Genomic DNA, 21,331 nt, shown 5'->3' with positions numbered 1-21,331 from the left:
TAAACGATAACCATTGGTCGACGAAATTCAATGACAACATTCATTATATTTCTAAATTAAATATAACCTTACTTTTGATTTGCAATTTCAACTGTTTTGCGTTTTGCTTAACTGTATTTTAGAAATCAAAAGATTCAATAACCGGCAACCGGTAGTTAGTTCACAGCAAGCATATGAAACAAATGTAAGATAATTGTCAGATTTTAACTGTCCCATTTCTTCATTCTAAGTATATATACATGGACAACTCATTACTGGCAATTGTTTGTATGCCCCACCTACGATATATAGTCGAGGGGAATGGTGTTTCTGGTCGGTGCGTCCTTTCGTTCGTCTGGCTCAGGTTAAAGTGTTTGGTAAAGGTAATTTTAGATGAAGTTGAAGTCCAATTAACTTAAAACTTAGTACACATGTTCCCCATTATACGATTTTGTCATTTTCAATGCCAAATTAAAGATTTGACACCAATGTCACGGTCCACTGAACATAGAAAATGAAAGCAAAAAGTTCAGATAAAAGTTTTTGATTAAAGTTTTTGCGCAAGGTAGTTTTTGATGAAGTTGAAGTCCAATCAACTTGAAACATAGTACGAATGTTCCCTATGATATGATCTTTCCTAATTAAATGCCATCCTAAAGTTGTGACCGACACTTCACGGTCCATTGAACAGGAAAAAAAAGTGATAGTGGGGCATCCCAGTCCTATGGACACATTCTTGTTATAAACTTATTTTACAAAAATAATTTAACTAAGACAAAGAACGCAAATTTAACAGACATCTTCGTCCGTCATAAGAAAACACTTCTTTGGGTTTTTAAAAAAGAAAATGATCCCAGTTTCAACATTCAATGAATTGAAAACAAGTCTTTTTCATTTATAACAGCTTGATCATTTGCAGACTGTATGGTGTCATAGTTCCTTTGGATTGAATTCCGATTCAGACTAAGACTTTGATACTTGTATTGCATTTGATCAAAAATTCTGCTGGTTGTTATGTTTCTAATCGATTTGGTCCGTTCCGTATATAACTTTATTGCCTTAATCTTTTTTATATTTTATAAAGGTTAGAACCATTTTGACTTAGTTGGTCGTGATTATCTTAAGATAAGAGGCATCCATGTCTTTTCCAAGCAGTGAGTAATTATTTGCAAAAGAAGATATATAAATAAAAACATGGATATGGACCAAAATCATCATACATTTTTATCGTATACTTTTTCAATAAATTTTCATTTGGAAGTAACAAATGTCAATAGTTATCAAAGGTACCAGGATTATAATTTAGTACGCCAGACGCGCGTTTCGTCTACATAAGACTCATCAGTGACGCTCATATCAAAATATTTATAAAGCCAAACTAGTACAAAGTTGAAGAGCATTTAGGATCCAAAATTCCAAAAAGTTGTGCCAAATACGGCTAAGGTAATCTATGCCTGGGATAAGAAAATCCTTAGTTTTTCGAAAAATTCAAAGTTTTGTAAACAGGAAATTTATAAAAATTACCACATTATGTATATTCATGTCAACACCGAAGTGTTGACTACTGGGCTGCTGATACCCTCGGGGACGAAACGTCCACCAGCAGTGGCATCGACCCAGTGGTGTAAATAGTTATCAAAGGTACCAGGATTATAATTTATTACACCAGACGCGCGTTTCGTCTACATAAGACTCATCAGTGACGCTCATATCAAAATATTTATAAAGCCAAACTAGCACAAAGTTGAAGAGCATTTAGGATCCAAAATTCAAAAAAGTTGTGCCTATCAACTTATAAGTGAGAAATGTCAAGGTGAAAGTGAGAACTGTCTTTTAGTCGGAAGTTAAAATATAAACTTGAACGAGAGAAATGCTAAGATGGAAATAATAAAGTTCTAAAACTAGAATTTGAATACTAGTCTGTCGGACAAACGTCAATTATTGAAAGTCTAGACGATATGAAGGATTAAACTGAGACAACCACAGAAATTTGATAGATGTTATAACTGGTATTGACAGCTGAATTCGTTAACAACAAATGAAACTATAAAAAATATCACATTAGAACTAAGCTTTATTGCACAGTTGCACTTTTCTAAATAATTGTCCTGTCTGAAATGGACGCAGCGTAATTCCCTTTGAAAACATTTGATAGCCGGAATTAAAATTTTGTCCAATATGTTCTGGCAATATATTGACATTGTCAAATTCTTATTGACAAATAGCAGTGTAAAGATAGTCGTGCTCTTTCAGCGATTAATTCCCTCAGACGAAATTTCATTTTGTAATATATATGCAATAATGGTACTGATAAATTGAAATATTTCTTATTCACAACAAATGAAACCATCTAGGTAAATCATTATGAACAATAAAAACTTGTTCTTACAGTATACATAGTAATATAAGATTGGCGTAGTGGCGTTGAAAGATTTTTGGTGAGTCACAATATGTAGCCTCGTATTTTTAAATATTTTTGTTTTTAAACTTTTCAATATAATTGTGTGTTCATCCTTCGTTTAACTGCTCGTGTACATTTAAGATTATATACTATTAACGTAAATAAAAAGGCTATTAACGACACATGTTTACCAAAACGGAACACAGCGGACATTTAAAAGATGTTCATTCCTATTGTTTTAGAACTTTTGTGCAATATTCGGTATCCCTCGTTGTATCTATGTATTGCCCATAAAATCATTGCTCTCTAACACCCCTTTTTTGTTGTTCAATCCGTGTGTATTATTTAAAATAAGGGTATACAAAATGAATATAAAAGAGGGACGAAAGATACCAGAGGGACAGTCAAATTCATAGATTGAAAACAAAAATGGCAACGCCATGGCTAAAAATAAAAAGACAAAGAGACAAATAAAAGCACTGAAGACAAAACATGGAAAACTAAAGACTAAGCAACATAAACTCTTAAAAAACTGGGGGTGATCTCATGTCATCCAGAATGTAAGTATATTCTGGTCAACATGTGGCACCCGTCGTGTTGCTTATGTTATTTCAAATCCGGTAAATAGTCTAATTGGTCCCCGCTTTGATTAATAAGAAAAGAACGGCCATTGTAGATACATTTGTACATGCATCTTGTAATACTAGGGCTGGATAAACTGTAACTTTGTTGAAAAATCACTTTGATTCAAATACAAAATTCTCTGTATCCTACATTGTCAACATATTTTATTTTCTGATTGGGAACATATTTGTAGCTTTGAGGAAAATGTTTTTAACAAGCAATCGCCATTTCCAGGGGAACCAATTGTGATCCTCTTCTTATCGACTAGCTCCTTTACAAATAAGGCTGACTTCATACAGGAGCTTCATAATCAGAATAAGTACAAGCTAGACTAGTATTCTTTAATTTCACGTTTCGCTATACATTGTATATATAATGTCCTCTCATTAAATAATTTAAAGCTTGGTGATTACGATGAACACATCTATCCCATCGAATATCTAAGGAAAATACAGCAGCTAAAGTTAAGTCTGCCTCATATCTTGCATTGATTGAGTTTTGATTATCCGAAAACTGGTTGTGTGTAATTCTGCATTCGTCCTGTTTCCAATTAAGAGAAAATATAACCCAATATTACATTGGGAATGATAAAGAATATTATTTTCCTCACGAACTCTATATTCACTAGATGATGTAACATGTCAACTTAAGAATCGTCTGATTATTTCATGTATACAATGACTGTATAGGGAAACTTCCGAGAGGTTTCTTCTGTTTTTACATATAAAACAAGTTAAGAGATTACATATGCTATTTGAAAATGTTACACTGACTAAAAACTGGTTAAGTAGAAAATGCACGACATGAGCATAAACTTTTGTTTCCAGAATTGCACTTTATATATATATTAGTTTGTTACCCCGATTTTGTTTTTCGTCCATGGATTTATGAGTTTTGAACAGCGGTATACTACTGTTGCCCTTTATTTACGCTTATAAACAAATTGATAAAATAGAAGTTTCGATACATTACTAAGGCTGTCCTATATTTAAGTTCTTCTGGCATACAATAATAAAAGAAAAATCTAGAATTACGCGACATTATTCGATTATTTCGGAAAGTCTTAAATGATCTTCCATACGATTACTTGTAGTTACTAGGATCATAACTGAAAATACAAGCATCAGTTATATTAACAGAATTCTATGCTGTGCATACATTTGTTTCTTTTCTCTTTTTATTTTTTAGCCATGGCGTTGTAAGTTTGTAATCTATAAGTTTGAATGTCCCTCTGGTATCTATAGTCCCTCTTTTAGGTAAGTTCACCTTATAGCAGTGCAAACATTTCCATTTATTGCATAATCTATATAGTAGGCGTTGGTGTCATCATGTCACTAGAACAAGCAGTAATAAGACTCATTAAAATAGTATAATGAATGTCAGGGAAATATATTTAGCTTCGCACTAGATTTATTATACAGTATAGAAAATTGATGCAAGGTACATTCAATAGTTGACACTTAATCAAGTTTACTTCCAAATGAGCAATAATTAAATGTCAATGCCCATAAATCTTTCCTCTTAAATTTAAATTAGTTAGTGTTTACGAGACTTATTCGTATTAGCTTATTTCCCTAATGAAACATCATTATCTCTGTCTTACAGATAAAAACAGGGTTATTTTAGTGTACATAAAATTATGTTATCACTTCAATACTTAACTGTTTAATTATTTTACTGCAGTCTTTGACATTACAAATGTAATACGGTATAAGAAATCGCTGGTATTTGTAACATCGGTGCTAGCCCAAACACTTCTTTATGTGATATTGACCTATTTTTCAATAATTTAAGTACAAAATATTTATTTCATGATTTGTTTTAAATCCATATAAATCCATTTACGCACAAACAGTCCTAACTTCCAGCATCAGCAATTTGTCAAAATACATGTACTGCTAAACATTATTAGTATGTAAATCAGGGATGTCAACGAGAACTCGAGTGCTCGAATGTCGCTCGATAGTACCGAGTATCGATTAATAAAATGATACTCGAATAATCGGTTTCCTGATACAATGTTGCTGCTTTCTTAAGCTTAAAAAACTATTTTTTATTGAGAATACTTCCCGGGAAATCATGTATTAATAAAAATTAATAAAAATTAAAATACTATTCGAATGTTTGCATTTAAATGTCATTTGAAATTCCTACAAACAGAGGTACATGTAGGATATTTGAACAAGAGCAATTTTTCAAGGCTTACACTTTTAGCTAATCGTAGTCACCGCAACACTTCTGTACCAACAGAACATGTATTGTCATCAGCAGAACTGTTAGTTACCTAAAAAAAAAATTGAGAAATCGCTACGTCCGAGAAAAAGGTTGACAAGATAATATTTTTGAAAATGAACAAATTCGTTGCATCCTGTGTCCACCCTCACAAAATGATTAATGGTATCAGTAATTTATAATTATCACCCCTTAGTTGAGTTGTTTGAGTGATATTTTTTTTTTATATAGGATTAATCAATTACTTGATTATATTATTACCAGATTATATAATTACAGTCTACATAAAATTAGCTATGAATAATGGAATAACATTCCTTGAACTAGTATGTAGTCCTATGTAATAAAACTTACGGTTATTCGATCATAAGACAACGACCCATAATACATAAAATGGGAATATTTTGTGTTTCCTTTATGTAAATGTTTTACCGAGCCAGTACAACCACGAATAATCGATTAGTAAATCTTCACCGAGTTGACATCCCTAAATTGTAAACCTATACAATCGAGCATAAAATATAACAAATCTATGCACATTTCGTTTATATATAGACATTGATAATGAATTTTAAAGATGACTACTCCTCCTGTTTTTTTTTGAATGGTTTTCAGTAGAAGGGAAAAAGCTAGCGATTTGCAAAATGTTGGAGTCCAACGTATATTTAAGATATCAAGCAACGAAGTATTGCTAAAGATGATTCATGGGTAAATCCTAATGTAAGTATATAATTTAAAGTTAATTTCGAGTGTCAAACGTTTGCTCTATAGATGCATGATGGCACCAAGTTGTACCATTAGGTAAATCCTTAATTTACTAAAAGTGAGGAAATGAGTGAAAATGTATAATCTGGGAAAAAAAGAGAAGAAATTAGGCTAGTCTAGATAAGTTTACTTTCTGAATGATTTGTAACATCAAATTGTAGATTGCCTATACAAAGACATACTGCGTGTCATGATTAGAATCGTTATCACCATCTAATCTAGTCATGCGTAAACTCGAATTGTGTGAGTATATTATTCTAACAAACAAACCATAACGCAGCGATAGCAACGACTATTCCAAATAATTCATTACCACCGCCGATAGCATAGATATCGAAAAAAAAACAATTATTAACGCTGATCTTTAATCTTTCAGATGACCAGTACATTTAAGATTCGGACATTTATTTGCCTCCCTCCAATAAACTAGAAGCTCTACGGTGACTGTTCTTCATTTAGTCTGGCAATTCTAGATAAAAGAAATACACTGCAAGTACCAAGAAAACGATATGTATTCCACATTCAGGCTCAGCATTAAGGTGTTACTTGCATTTTGCAAAATGAAAATGGACAGTGCACAATGGGAAAGAGAAGAGGCATATATTTTTTTGTACTTCCATTATCTACCGACTATCACTGGCAACCTATATATGCAATTCAAATTATATAACATACATTGTATATCTTGATTGGAACTGGGGCTGTGGAAATGTTTGAAATATATCTGTTTTCTTAAATTATTCATGAAAGTGGATGTTCATAAATCATGTTTAAGCGATAAAAACACGTGACAGGACAGTTACTAAATTGTAAGAAGTATTATCTTCAGAATAGTGATTTACATTTCTGAATGAAAATGAACAGTTTACAATGGGGAAGACGAGATACATATTTTATTGTATTTCAATCTTATACTGACCATCACTGCCAACCTACTATGCAATTCCGGTTAAGTATAATTGTTCATTGTATGTCTGGATTTGAACCGATCAGTGGCGGATCCAGGGGGGGGGGGGGGGGTTCCGGGGGTGCGCACCCCCCTTTATTTTTGCCGATCAATGCATTTGTATTTTGTATCGGGACATATGTTTTGCAACCCCCCTGCACCCCCCCTTTGCCCTGGGTTAGCACCCCCCCCCCCCCCCCCCCCCTTCCGAAAATTCCTGCATCCGCCCCTGCCGATGCTATCTAAATGTTTGAATTGTCTCTGTATTCTAATACGTGTATGTTTATAAATATATTTAACTGATAGAGGCACATGACAGAACTGTTACGTCACAAGCACCAATTTGTTTTGATATTCTTTAAAATAGTCATTTGCATTTTATTAGACATGTAACGAAAAGGTATATTCACGACGCTGAGGTTGATAAATTACACTTTAAATGTGGGGACTGTGTCAAAACACAAAGTATTAACATTGAATATGATTTAAAAATTGCATTGATCCTTTTGGAGGCAATTCCGGATGGAACGACCATTCAATAACATTTGTACCATAAGAAAAATATAAGAAATAGATATTAATGAATTCCATAATATTTTTAAGAAACTTTAATGCAAAATAAATGGGAGGAGGAGGGGGTCATGTTAATGCAGTAGAGGTGCGAGACAACGGAGACACGGGGTACATACATGTACATGTGTGAATTCTTCGGCGAGCCCTTAATAGACCTTGCCAATAATCTTAATTTTTAATAGCTAATCACTAGTAATTGTTGGGCCCTGTATAGCTTGCTATTTGATGTGAGCCAAGGCTCCGTGTTGAAGGCCGTACCTTGACCTATAATGGTGTAATTTTATAAATTTTTATAAAGATGGAGAGTTGTCTCATTGGCACTCCTACCACATCTTCCTATATCTACTTGCCAATAATCTTAATTATTATAATTTGTTTTACACCTACTCGTGAATATATATGTATATAACGGTCATTTCTATATAGTTACGAAAAGCAAACAAAGGAGTGTATGTATTTTGATCCAGTTGTTTGCCGCCTAAATTTTTGTCTAACGGGGTCTGTTTTAAAACACATAAAACACGATTTTAATTCAATTTTAGTTTAAGAAAATTTACTTCAGGCCATATAGCGTCGAAGACATTTATTTTCTTCCTTTATTTCCTTTCAAGTTTTTCTTAAATTAAACAGTTTCAACTCAAGTTTTTGTTTCCTTATAAGGGATTTTTGATTGTTGATTGCTTAACGTACAGTGGCAAATATTTCATGCATGTTCAGAACGATAAGAGGTTTGAGTAAAATATGACTCACTATTCACCGGTTGAACATCCCTACAGAGTTTCAAAAGCATTGCATAATAACTTTGCATGTACACCTTAACAACACCTTATGCAGACATTGCTTTCATACACAGGTTATTTAGGACAACAGAAATTATATATTAAAGATTTATTCGAAGTTGTTTCCTAGGACACCAAAATGATGCCCAACAGTATAATCTATTGTCTTTAATTGGACTAGGTTTGAAATTAGATTTCCCCTAGAATTTTGTCATCTTAGCGGATAAAATTTATCCATGTCGATCGCCCCTCGTTACCCCTTACAGATGCCATCAACTAAGAGCTTAAACCACGAGCAGAAGAAGAAAATGTAAAAATATGAATTTGCGTATATCAGAGTGGCGGGTATATGTCGAACACGCTATAAGACGCTTAACAACTTTCAGAGTCATTGGAAGCTTATGGAGACACCCGAGAGAGAGAGAAAAAAACAGACTGTAGAGCTTAGTTCGGGATTATTGAAGCCACAGAATGAACTTTTTCGGGAACTGTAATACAACAATAAAACTTATATCTAACGTGCTTACTATGTATTAATATCAATCTAACTAGAATCGAATGAACTTGTATAACTCTCAGCCCCCCTTTTTCTAGCCCACCCAATCCGGCACGCGTACACCTTTTTATGTCTTATGATATCACAAAAGCAATTGTCATAAAGGATGTTACATAATGATGTTGTAGATAAATGTGATTTGAATTAACCCAGACGCACAGGATTCAAATAGTACGTACTGTTTAAATCTAGAATCAATGTTTTAATTGACACCGTCCCCAATTTTAAAGTGTAATTTGTCAACCTCAGCGTCGAGAATATACCTTTTCGTAACATGTCTAATGATAACTGGAAACACACTTATGTAATCTAGACGATTCATGACATAATCTATAAGACCATGTGTATTATTATATGACTATAAATTTTCTGTTTTCTCATTTGCTAAAAGCATAGGAAATCCTCTTTGATAAAATATTATATTCACCGCGTCAAAAATCACGAGAGGTTAATAGAAGATTTGGAACAGCGTCCGTGTACCTAAATATAGAAACGGGGAATTCTTGTTAGCTATTTAAGGGATGTATAAATAAAATGGTTTTTAATTGGACGACCGAATAAATATCAACCAATCAGCCATATCCAACTATCTCCGTCATCACGTGACTTTTACACTTCTGTTGTATATCATTAATGGCCGATAGATTATCAATGAAAGTGAACGGGGTACATAGATAAAACGGTCATAACTTTTTTGTTATAAAGTATATTTTTCCTTCCAACCCCGCGTTTTACAGTTTATAAATTTTTACAATTAAATATGTTTTAAGTTTCAGTTCAGAAATATGATTTCGTGCTTCGAAATAAGTTTGAAAATTGAGGTGACATAGCCACACAGCCTCCGTTGACCTCTTCGTTAAAACTCGACAAAATTGCAATGGGGCCTTTTTGTAAAATCAATTTTCTCAATTAATTTATTGTTACTTATATCCTTCCAACCTCTAAAAAGGTCGACAACATATTTATTTAAAGTAAATGGCAAACCATATCAGTTCAGGTATTAAACTTTTTGCTTCGAAATTTGTTTGAAAAGTTCATATTTTGGCAGTCTTCAGCAATATTTTCAAAATGGCGGACACTGTTGAAGGTTCATAACGACACGACATGCCGGTATTCATTTAGTTATAAATCAAAAAGTAATATTTCAAATATTTATCAAAGTGTGTCTTTTTGTATTTAAGAAATTTCTTTTTTTCACATGTTCTTCAATATATTTATTAGAAACAGTCTCTCACACTAAAAATAAAGATTTACATGCACCGACCATGCAGTTTAGAACATTGATAGCGTGGGGCGACATGGACATATATATTTTTGAAGATTTGTACGATGAAAATCGTAAAATTGTTAGATGCATGTCTTTTCAATAATTGTCTTACCGTAATGCAGTATATATTTAAACACTATTTCCCTCTGTGAAAGTGGATACATGCTATTTGTTTTGATAAAATTTCGAAGTTACATATAACAAAATGGCGACCAAATAATTTCAAACGTAGAGGATGTTCGACACTTAGTTTACACATGCAAATAATTCAATAAGATTTAACTGTTTGTATTGCAATTAAATATGACACGTTATTGTAACTCGTATGATAATTAAGGATAAAGCAAGATTGTGGAGATATTAATTAAGTCATCAACGTGATCAAACAAAACAAACATGGCAACGTGATTTAATCACGATGTGAATTTTGACAAGACTTAATATATATATTAGTATTATACGATTGTTTATGAAATCATTTTAGGATAATATTTTTTATCAACGAAAGGAAACCACGGATGGGTTGAAACAAAGATGCAATATCTATATATATATTTTTTGAAATTATTACTTGGGTAACCAGTACATTTTACATAACCATAATTAAACCAGTCACATACAGAGTTATCGAACCTAATTATGACTGGAATAGTTGCATATGCGCTCTCGACATAAAATCGTTTCGATCTAACAGACGACAGTTACATGTTTCCGGCAACAAAGTATGGCTGGAGCAGCAGAAGTAGCTACTGAAAAACGCTTTCCATCGTTAAATAATGAGGAAATTAAGAAGATTTTGATAGAAAAGGATTCTGAAAATACTCGCCGATCAACAGATTCTAGCGTGAGGACATTTAAAAAATTGAAATGATACCATATTCTTCTAGTTTTAATTAAGCAGAATTAAATATGTCTAAAAATCAAACCCAAGCATAAAATAAAAACAGTCTAGGCAAAATACCATCTAACCAAGGATATATTTCACAATCTAAAAATATGAAAATGACACTGAGAACTAAAGAGTCATATAATAAAGCAATTGTTGACTTTTGATATCAGTTGATACAATGATTTATCTTCCCCAGATGTGATATTCACCTCGGCCGTTGGCCTTGGTGAATATCACATCTCTGGGTTGATAAATCATTGTATCAACCTCATCAAAAGTCAATAATTGTATAGTGTTGCTGTACTACTACGCATACGTTATTTTCGATTCAATCGTACTAGTTTAAACCGATCTCTGCGTTCACATCTAAAGTAAGATCGGTTTACTTTAGATCGATTCAAACTAAACTACCTCTTTTGGTGTTTTAGTTTAGACCGATTGAAGATCGATTCAATGCGTTCACATTAGCCCTTAAACCGATCTAAAGTGAACCGGTCTAGTTTAAATCGATAAAAATGTCCTAGTGTGAACGGGGTCTAAGTAAGTGGTGACTTTTAGGTTACATGTTTTCCGATACACGTGTGAATACAATGGGTATCGCGATTACCAAAATATCAAAGTAACTTTCTGTCACGGCGATAGTAACACATCAGATTTTCATAGAGATATTTGAACATGTACCGGTGTGTCTTTTAAACATGATTTATAACTAAGTAATAATCTAACAAAATAAGGTTCCATTTTCAAATTTTTGTAGAATAGCTTACAAGGGTATATCATTTTGATCAATAAATTCATGATGGTGACTGTAAACTAGTTTCCTTTTCAGTGATATATTTCCTTTAAACAATGTTTGGGTAAAGACTACGTTCCTGTGAATGAATGGATGCAGGAACGTTTAGCTTTTAAATATTGATCCTTAGGCTAATGCAACGTGTCCTTTTGTAGAAAATGGTTAAGCAACCGTGAATGGAATCAACGCTTTACGGATGATGCTCATCATGAACCAGACTCATAATAAACAATCAAAATGCAGTGTCAAATATTATTTTCCCTTGTTACCTTGGTTACCTTGTTTCTTATAATGTCTAGTCTAAAACTTTTAGCATGGAATGTAAGAGGTATTATGTCTTCTACTGTATGTTTGAGTAATTTATTAAGAAGTACTGATTGTGATGTTTGTATTATCTCTGAACATAAACTTAAAACCAGATCCTTAAATTATTGGTCAAGTATTGAACAAGGATATAATTGTGTATGTAAAGCTGATTCCTTGCCTAATTTTTATAACGCATATCATGGCAAAGGTGGTATTGCCATCCTGTATAAGAGCACACTTCAATTTTCTATTAATGAAATTCATGATACGAACTCAGAAAGAATTGTTGGTCTTGAGATCAAAACCCCATCTAAAGGGTCATTATTTATTTTTGGTGCATATTTACCATCTGATGAATCTGTAGATAACTATAGAACTGAACTTAATATATTAGATGCATTATATACTCATTATAGTAATTATGGCAATGTTATAATCGCAGGGGATTTAAATGCCAGTTGTCTTGAGAAAGATAAATTATGTTCAAACAAGTACAAATCTGCGGAGCTAATAAAATTTGTTAAAAGATATCAATTGCTATTTTCAGGTGGAAAAATTAAACATAAAGGGCCAGATTATACATTTATTAATAAGACATCAATGATTGATTATATTCTTATGAATGATAGTATATATAGGCAGCTTAAGTGTTATGAAATACTTAGCGAGGGTTCGGTTAGTAGTACATCCGATCATTTACCAATTTTAGCCGAAATAGTGTTGCAACATAATCCGCATACAATATTGAATTCATTTAGTAAGCTACCAGCATGGCATAAAATAACGGACGATCAAATCGAACTGTATAAACAATTTTTACACGAACCGTTACAAATTCTGATAAAGAAAATGGACTCGGATAATGCAGATATTGATACTTTATACAATGATATGGTGACTATTTTACATGCTGCAGCGGATAAAACAGTCCCCAAGTGCAGTTTTAATCCTTTTACTAAACCGTATTGGACATCTGGTGTTAAGATTGCCCACGAGAAGGAACGAACATTACGAAAAGCCTGGGTTATTGATGGTCGCCCTAGAGGTATGCATTATGATTCATATAAGTTATACAAAAGAGCAAAACATGAATTCCGAAATATACAACAGGCTGCGTATGAACAATATATACAACAAACTAACGATGACATTAATAAGGCAGCTGAATGCGATATCCGTCTTTTTTGGAAACTTATTAAACGTAATAAAACTGTCTCGTCCAAAATTTATCCTGAAATAATCCAAGATGATAATATATGCAACACTCCCGAGAGCATCGCTAATGCATTTATGGACTACTTTTCGAAACTCTACCAGCCGGACAGTGATGAATTGTATGATAATGACACGAGACAACAGATTGAACTTGATTACAATAAAATATTAAAATCTTGTTATGAACAAAACGCGTATTTACCAGGTGGTATTATCAAAGAAAGTGAAGTCGATGGTATAATTAAACTCTTGAAGCGTAGAAAAGCTAGTGGCCATGACAAAATTCAACATGAACATCTGTTGTATGGTGGACATACTTTAGTCCGATGCTTAACATCGTTATTCAATCTAGTTGTGAGTAAAGGTCGTATCCCTAATGGATGGAAACTAGGTCTCCTTGTTCCATTATTTAAAGGCAACAATAAACCGAAGACCTCGCCGGACAGTTACCGACCAATCACGTTACTTCCATGTGTTCTCAAAGTGTTTGAGCATGTTATTAAATCAAGATTGTTGTTGTATGTCTTTGATGGAAGTGTCTTTCCGAACCCTCAGCAGCAAGGCTTTCAGAAATATCTCGGATGTCTTACTGCATCCTTTAATTTACATGAAACTATATTTCATAATATTGAATTATTTAGTAAAATTTTTGTAGCATTCCTTGATAGCAGGAAAGCTTTTGATACGGTATGGAGGATAGGTTTAATGTACAAACTGTTTAAACTTGGTGTAAATGGTAAACTATGGTTATTAATTAATGACTGTCATTATAATACGAAAAGTGCAGTTATTGTCAATCAATGTCAATCAAGTTTTTTTCCTGTATTAGAAGGTGTACGACAAGGAGGTGTGCTCTCAGGTTTATTGTATTTAGTATTTATAAATGATTTAATATGTGATCTGGAAAAATTTAATCCAAATACAGGTATTTTCAATATCAATTGTTGTGCACCTGCTCTTGCAGATGACATATCATGTATTGCCACATCTCCAGCATCCTTACAACGTATGCTTAATGTGTGTAACCAATATTCAAAGAAATGGCGTTTTCGCTTCAATGCAAATAAGTCATGTATCATTCAATTTTCTGTGAATACGAGAGAGATCAATGTCAATTTTCCATGGTTTATTGGTAATGAACGTATTCCGATAGCAAATAACTATCTACACTTAGGTATAGAATTAAACTATCGATTTAAATCAAATCAAAGAACTGAAAGTTCCTGCAGAAAAGGCAGAAACGCATACTTTGCGTTGAATGGCATAAAGACAAATGCAACAAACCCGTGTGTGTTACTCAAACTATATAAAACTGTGATACTACCCAGTGTTTTATACGGGTGTGAAATGTGGAATAACATGAAATCTTATGATAAAGCTACTTTAAACCGGTTTCAACATTTTATAGTGAAACATATTCTCAACTTGAAAACGTCGACTCGATCTGATATGTGCGAAAGTATTCTTGGTATTCATCCAATAACAGGATATATAGACAAAAGAAAACTTATTTTCCTACAAAAACTGTGTACTTTAGACATTTCCTCTCTTTCTAAGAGAATATTTCTCACCAGATTGTTTACTTTCTTTATAGACTCTCAAAGGAAACACTACGGATTTATTCCTGATATCGTTGACATTTTAAAACAGTATGGACTTATGAGTTACCTTCTTGACTATATTGAAGATGGAACATTTCCAACAAAACAAATTTGGAAGTCTATTGTTTATAGCGCAGTCGATAGTATACAGTTAAACAATTGGTTAAACCGTGTTATTTCAGATGACAGCTTCACACGTTTCAGGAATATTCATACGTCAGTGACAATTACAGAATTTTGGAAACACTCAAATTCTTTTAATGAGATTAAAAATTCTTTTTTAATCACTAAATTACTAACTGAAATACCAAATACAACAAGTGATATATGTGATATATGTTCAAGGAATTTTAAAGATGTTTATGTACACGCTTGTTGCAATTGTCCAAGTACTAATGCACAGCGAGAAGTCTGGTGGGACATTTTAAGTGACAATTTTCCAGTGCAGCTTTACTGTGAATTAAACATGTATGACGACGAAATCCTGTTTCAAATGTTACTCGGTCGAAAACCACTGACAATTTTTTCAAGCATAGATGAATCGGTTCAATTTCTCAAGCTGTGTCATGCACATGTTATTCAGTGTGTAGCAGAATATAGTCGATCTCTTAGACAGTGTTATTAGATGTGTCAATACACGATGTGTCAATACATGATGTGTCACTGCAGTTATACTTTAAACATTGCTTTTATAGATTATTTATATATCATCTTTTGTGTATTTACCTTATACTTTGCTCTTATACTTATAATTTGTGTGTAATTATGTTGTAACGTTTGCTTATATTTATTAATTGTATGTTCATTGAATCTCATTTATGAGGAATTAAAGATATGAATGAATGAATGAATGAATGTACTATAGTACGTAATGAAGAACGGATGTCATTTCGTGCACATAGTTAAAATGACATCACTCAAAAAAAATTCCCATCAGCTGAATCATAGGGTTTTAATAAATGTATTCATGAGTGTCGTAGACAAGACTGCACTTTAAACACAAGGCACTATATCATTATAATTTGTAGTATAATGAACCAGCACAGGAACGTAATTGAACTGACCCATATCAAATTACCATGCCAAACAAACACTTTCTACGACAAATTGATCAATTATGCTGTAAGAAGCTAATGGATTTATTGCTAGAAAAGTCACACCGTATACAGCGAAACAGTCGGTCGTATTTTAAAACAATTTAATTTAGATCAAGAACAATTCAAATTTAATTACAGTCAGGGATAATGATTTTTCGATTAAGAAGTATTCCGCGATAAGTATTTAAAAACAAGTCTATCTGTATATTCTTTGAACAAGGGAGCGTCTGGTTAGATCAATTTTGTACTTGACTGTTTTAATTTCAACCCAACGTGTCTGAAATAAAATGAGTTTCATTTGATTAGTCTTGTCTTTAGTCTAGATCTGAATTTTATTTAAAAGTACGATGTTCCATTTTGAGAAAGTTTTAACGTTATTAAACTGAAAAGGTCGTGTTTCTACTTAATCATAAAAAATGCTCAAAAAGACCTTATATGTTCATCGGTACGTTAGTAGGGTTAGGGTCATTTAATACGGTTAGTTGTCTGATATAAGTAGTAAGTTAAGCTGTAGCAATGAGACATGGAATATTCGCAAAGTTCCGCGTAATGAAAACGTTCAGTGATTGCGAACATTTTGTTATTATGTTCTGCGATATATTGAGTCTAGTACATATCCTTTCATACATTTAATAACACTTGATATTACGAAATACATTCTCAGAACATTCTTCCTCTCTGATGTATTTATATGTATTCATAGACCCTGTTCATACTACCATTTTTTTTATCGATCTAATTTGAATCGATCTAAATAAAACCAGTTAGCGTTCACATTATCTTTAATCATATCGATCTCTATCGGTCTAATATGAACCACTGCGTTCACACTACAATTAAAAACGTAATCGATCTAACCTTTTTGCCCGTAAAACTGTAAACACTGTGTATAAATAGAACTGATTTATCAAATTCATAAGCTGATACACTGATACACACACACTTGGAAAAAAAATTGGATAAAGTTATTGTTTCTCTTGAATCACAATTTAAAATTTTGATACTGGTGTTATTGCAGTTTTCTTTAATTTTGAAAAAAAATAACTGTAGCAACCAAGTAACAACACGACGCCGGAAATACTGCGGTTCCTGCAAAGAAAAAAAATCAACATAAGAAAAGAAGACACAGACCTCGCAAATCTATGCTATGGCGAAGACAACATGTTTACAGTTTGTTTTAAAGGTCTTTTAACAGAGAAATATGGGTTAAACAACGAACCTCTGAGATAGTTTTGCCGCTATACATGCGCATACGTTATTTTCGATTCAATCGTACTAGTTTAAACCGATCTCTGCGTTCACATCTAAAGTAAGATCGGTTTACTTTAGATCGATTCAAACTAAACTACCTCTTTTGGTGTTTTAGTTTAGACCGATTGAAGATCGATTCAATGCGTTCACATTAGCCCTTAAACCGATCTAAAGTGAACCGGTCTAGTTTAAATCGATAAAAATGTCCTAGTGTGAACGGGGTCTAAGTAAGTGGTGACTTTTAGGTTACATGTTTTCCGATACACGTGTGAATACAATGGGTATCGCGATTACCAAAATATCAAAGTAACTTTCTGTCACGGCGATAGTAACACATCAGATTTTCATAGAGATATTTGAACATGTACCGGTGTGTCTTTTAAACATGATTTATAACTAAGTAATAATCTAACAAAATAAGGTTCCATTTTCAAATTTTTGTAGAATAGCTTACAAGGGTATATCATTTTGATCAATAAATTCATGATGGTGACTGTAAACTAGTTTCCTTTTCAGTGATATATTTCCTTTAAACAATGTTTGGGTAAAGACTACGTTCCTGTGAATGAATGGATGCAGGAACGTTTAGCTTTTAAATATTGATCCTTAGGCTAATGCAACGTGTCCTTTATAGAATCTCGTATTTGGAAACTAAAGCATGAACAGTTTTCTAGAAAGAGCCTGAAATAAAGATCTCATTTTTGGATAAGGAGTAGGGTTGTACCCTTATTTGGGATTTTCTCTGATAGCGGGGGCATGAATCTTTAAAGGCAGGGTTTAATTACTAAAAGGGTTGTCTATATTTGGTTTAGCAGACGTGCTATCTGACTACTTTAAATCAGCAACAATATAAAATGTTGTCATGTTCAATGCACTAGGTCCTTTAGTTCAATTAAATAGCCACTGGACGTTAAGCAACCAACAATCAATCAATCAATTAAATAGGATTAAGCATTTACAAAATTTTTAAATGGATACAGTGCATTTAAGACGAGAGGACATTTTAGCATAAAATTTCGAACTACTAGGGGACAATTTAGCGCCGACATTAGAATCCATTTTAGCGCCGGGTTAATATGTTTACCTGTATATTCGATAGCCCATTTTAGTGAAACCTAACCTGGTAGAATAATACCCACTAAGCTTTGTGCAGAAGTTCTGTGTAATTCAAAGCAAACAAATAATGGTTGAGTCGTTCCATGTCCATTATAATGAGCAAATACTAGTTGTCACCCAGCTATTTGCGTTTTTCTTGACACTATTATCAAATTGCAAACACCAACATATGTAAAATTACAAGTACAAAGGAATGTGCACCACAATCTAGACATAATAAAGAGTAAGAACAGCTCCTTATGCAATTTTACAGTATTGTACAAAGGGTATATCTAGAACTCATTACGTACGTTCTTTATGATATACATTCCAGGCTAGATCGGACTTTTTTAACATTTGATTTAATCTTTTACACATTTATTACTGTTTTTTAATGGACAACATATATTTTAAACTGTGTTGTATTGGGTCTATTATTATTTTTATCTAAAACGTCCAATTTTTTCGCTGAAATGTACTATCAATGCGTTAAAATGTCCACCGCCAATTTAAGACATACAATTACACTTGGATATATTTTAATTCAATATAGGTATTCATGTCTACTTCCTCTAGGATCGGGGGGAACACAATTAAATTGTCTATCAAATTATGCAACATTCTTTAATTGACTCAGGTGCATATTTGTAGTGAAACTGTTTCTTAAACTTTGAATTTTTGAAGCACTTTAGACATGTTTACCCCTGAAGTAGATTAACTTAGCTGTATTTGATGAAACTTTTTGGACTTTGTAGTCCTCAATACTCCTCAACTTCGTCTTTTATTTGCCTTTTTTTCATTCTAGCTTCTATGATGAATCTTTTTAGTAGACGAAACGCGTGTCAGATGTACACAATTATAATAACGGTTAATATGACAAGTTTAATTACAATGAATTATTCATGGATTGGGTTTAAGCATGATAATATTTATTAACCTGTTTCTGCCTCCAACGTTTGTCTTTGAACCTCGTTGTTAAGAGAAGTCGTGTAACATTTGTAAATTGTACACTATGTTCAGTCGTCAAACTCTAGGTTGATCATGTAAGCAAAAGCATATATCATTATTGGTGTTGAGGATTTTTTTCGATGTCAAAGAACTTGTTTGTTAGTTATATAATATTTTGTTCAGAAGCAATACAACTAATAGAATGTACATATACAAATATAATAGCATCAGTGAATAATTACATACATGTTTTATAATTACAAACAGTTTGTATGTTGATATTTTTCACAATGTTATAGAGTAAGAATGTGCCGGTTTGTTGCAGCATGTGTTATATGAGGACCATGCAGATGATGATACCATATTAGTAAGTTGTACTGTGCCATTAACTCGCTGATTTTCTGACATCTCTTTTATAAATCATAGTAAAATCTTTCTTAACCGAAAAGAAAATACATGTATAGACAACTACTACACCACTAAATCAAAACCAACGAAGTGTTGTTGTTGACATATATGAAATATATTCACATCATATTACTCACGATATCAAGATATATGAGGGGACTATATAAGCCAAAAATTGTCACTTTTCAGATCATGGTTTTTGTCAAAAAAGAAAGTAGCCGCATCCGTGTTCATCCTCAACCTTTATATATGTTATGTATTATCATCAAATACAACTTACATTTCAATATTATGAATGAACACGAATGCGACCACTTTCATTTAAGACGGAAACCGTCTAAAATTTAACTAAAATGCTAAAATTGTGAAGATTTCAGTAATTTTAACATCATGACTTAATGATGCTAGTACTCGGTAGATGTGCATCGTATTGTCAAAAACAGCCCATATTTATATAGAAGAAGCATTCTACTTTCCAGTAAATAGCTAAAAGATAACATATTCACAATTTTGTAAAACTGTTATACTTTTGGGCCAAAAAGGGGTCTTACTGAACCTACTTCTTTCAAATAAAATGAATTTAAGCCACTTTAAACGTTCGTACAGCCATAAAAGTTTATAAATGAGAAAATTCTGCTACAAAACGACCTGACATAGAGAATTGTTTGTAAAATAATTGAAACTAGATAACCAACGGCTTTATGCATGCATAACAAAATAGTTTATGAAAAACAATTACGACAGACATAAACCAACGACAACCACGGAACAATATGGCCAAACAAGGACTAGGCGCATATAGAATGTGAAGAAGCCAAACACGTTTACGAAAGCTAACACTACCCCTAACCATTCCACTTCCGGAGTCAGAGATATGAATACTTAAGCACATGAGGATATATGTGACTTAATAAGACACAGACTAGTAAAATGCAGCCTTATATACATCTAAACAAAATTTTGCATGAAGTGATTGGAATCTTGATTTCTAAACAATTGTATATATTTTCAACGGCATGTAATACAAGATGTCAGTATATAGTCACTGACATTAGATGTAAGTTGATATGTATCCATTCGAAGCAGTTATATCGGTGGGCCTCACGTTTTAAACATTTAAAATGTGGCTGTCGGGAGTGGATGCATCATATAATAACACGAGATTGGGTGGTGGAATCTGTTTCTGTCAAGAGTTTTAGACGATATACAGACAACCTTATTATTTTTCTTTTTGAATAAACCATAACAAAATGTGTTCTTTCTATGTGATATCATCATGCATGATTGCCCTTTGTTTAGTCGTCACAAAAGGAAATTCAGAGAAAAATAAACAAAAATGACGTCATTATTTTAAAAATACTGACCAACGGAGAAATCATGAAAAAGATAAAGCGGAACATTATATATCTTGTACTAAATTTACCTGCTTCTCAACTGCAGTTTGTATGCTGACTTCTTAAGTTTGTTTTACCATTAAATTGTTATTCTCATTGCATATTATATTCATTAACTCTTTTAGTGTCAGATTTCATCGGGATTTTTATAGCACTCTTTGGCTTTCAAACAATGTTTCATAATTTGATCTGCAATTGATAACTATTTACTA

The sequence above is a fragment of the Mytilus edulis genome, chromosome 7 (assembly GCF_963676685.1).
Source record: "Mytilus edulis chromosome 7, xbMytEdul2.2, whole genome shotgun sequence".
Lineage (NCBI taxonomy): Eukaryota > Metazoa > Mollusca > Bivalvia > Mytilida > Mytilidae > Mytilus > Mytilus edulis.
This window is presented reverse-complemented; position numbering follows the sequence as displayed.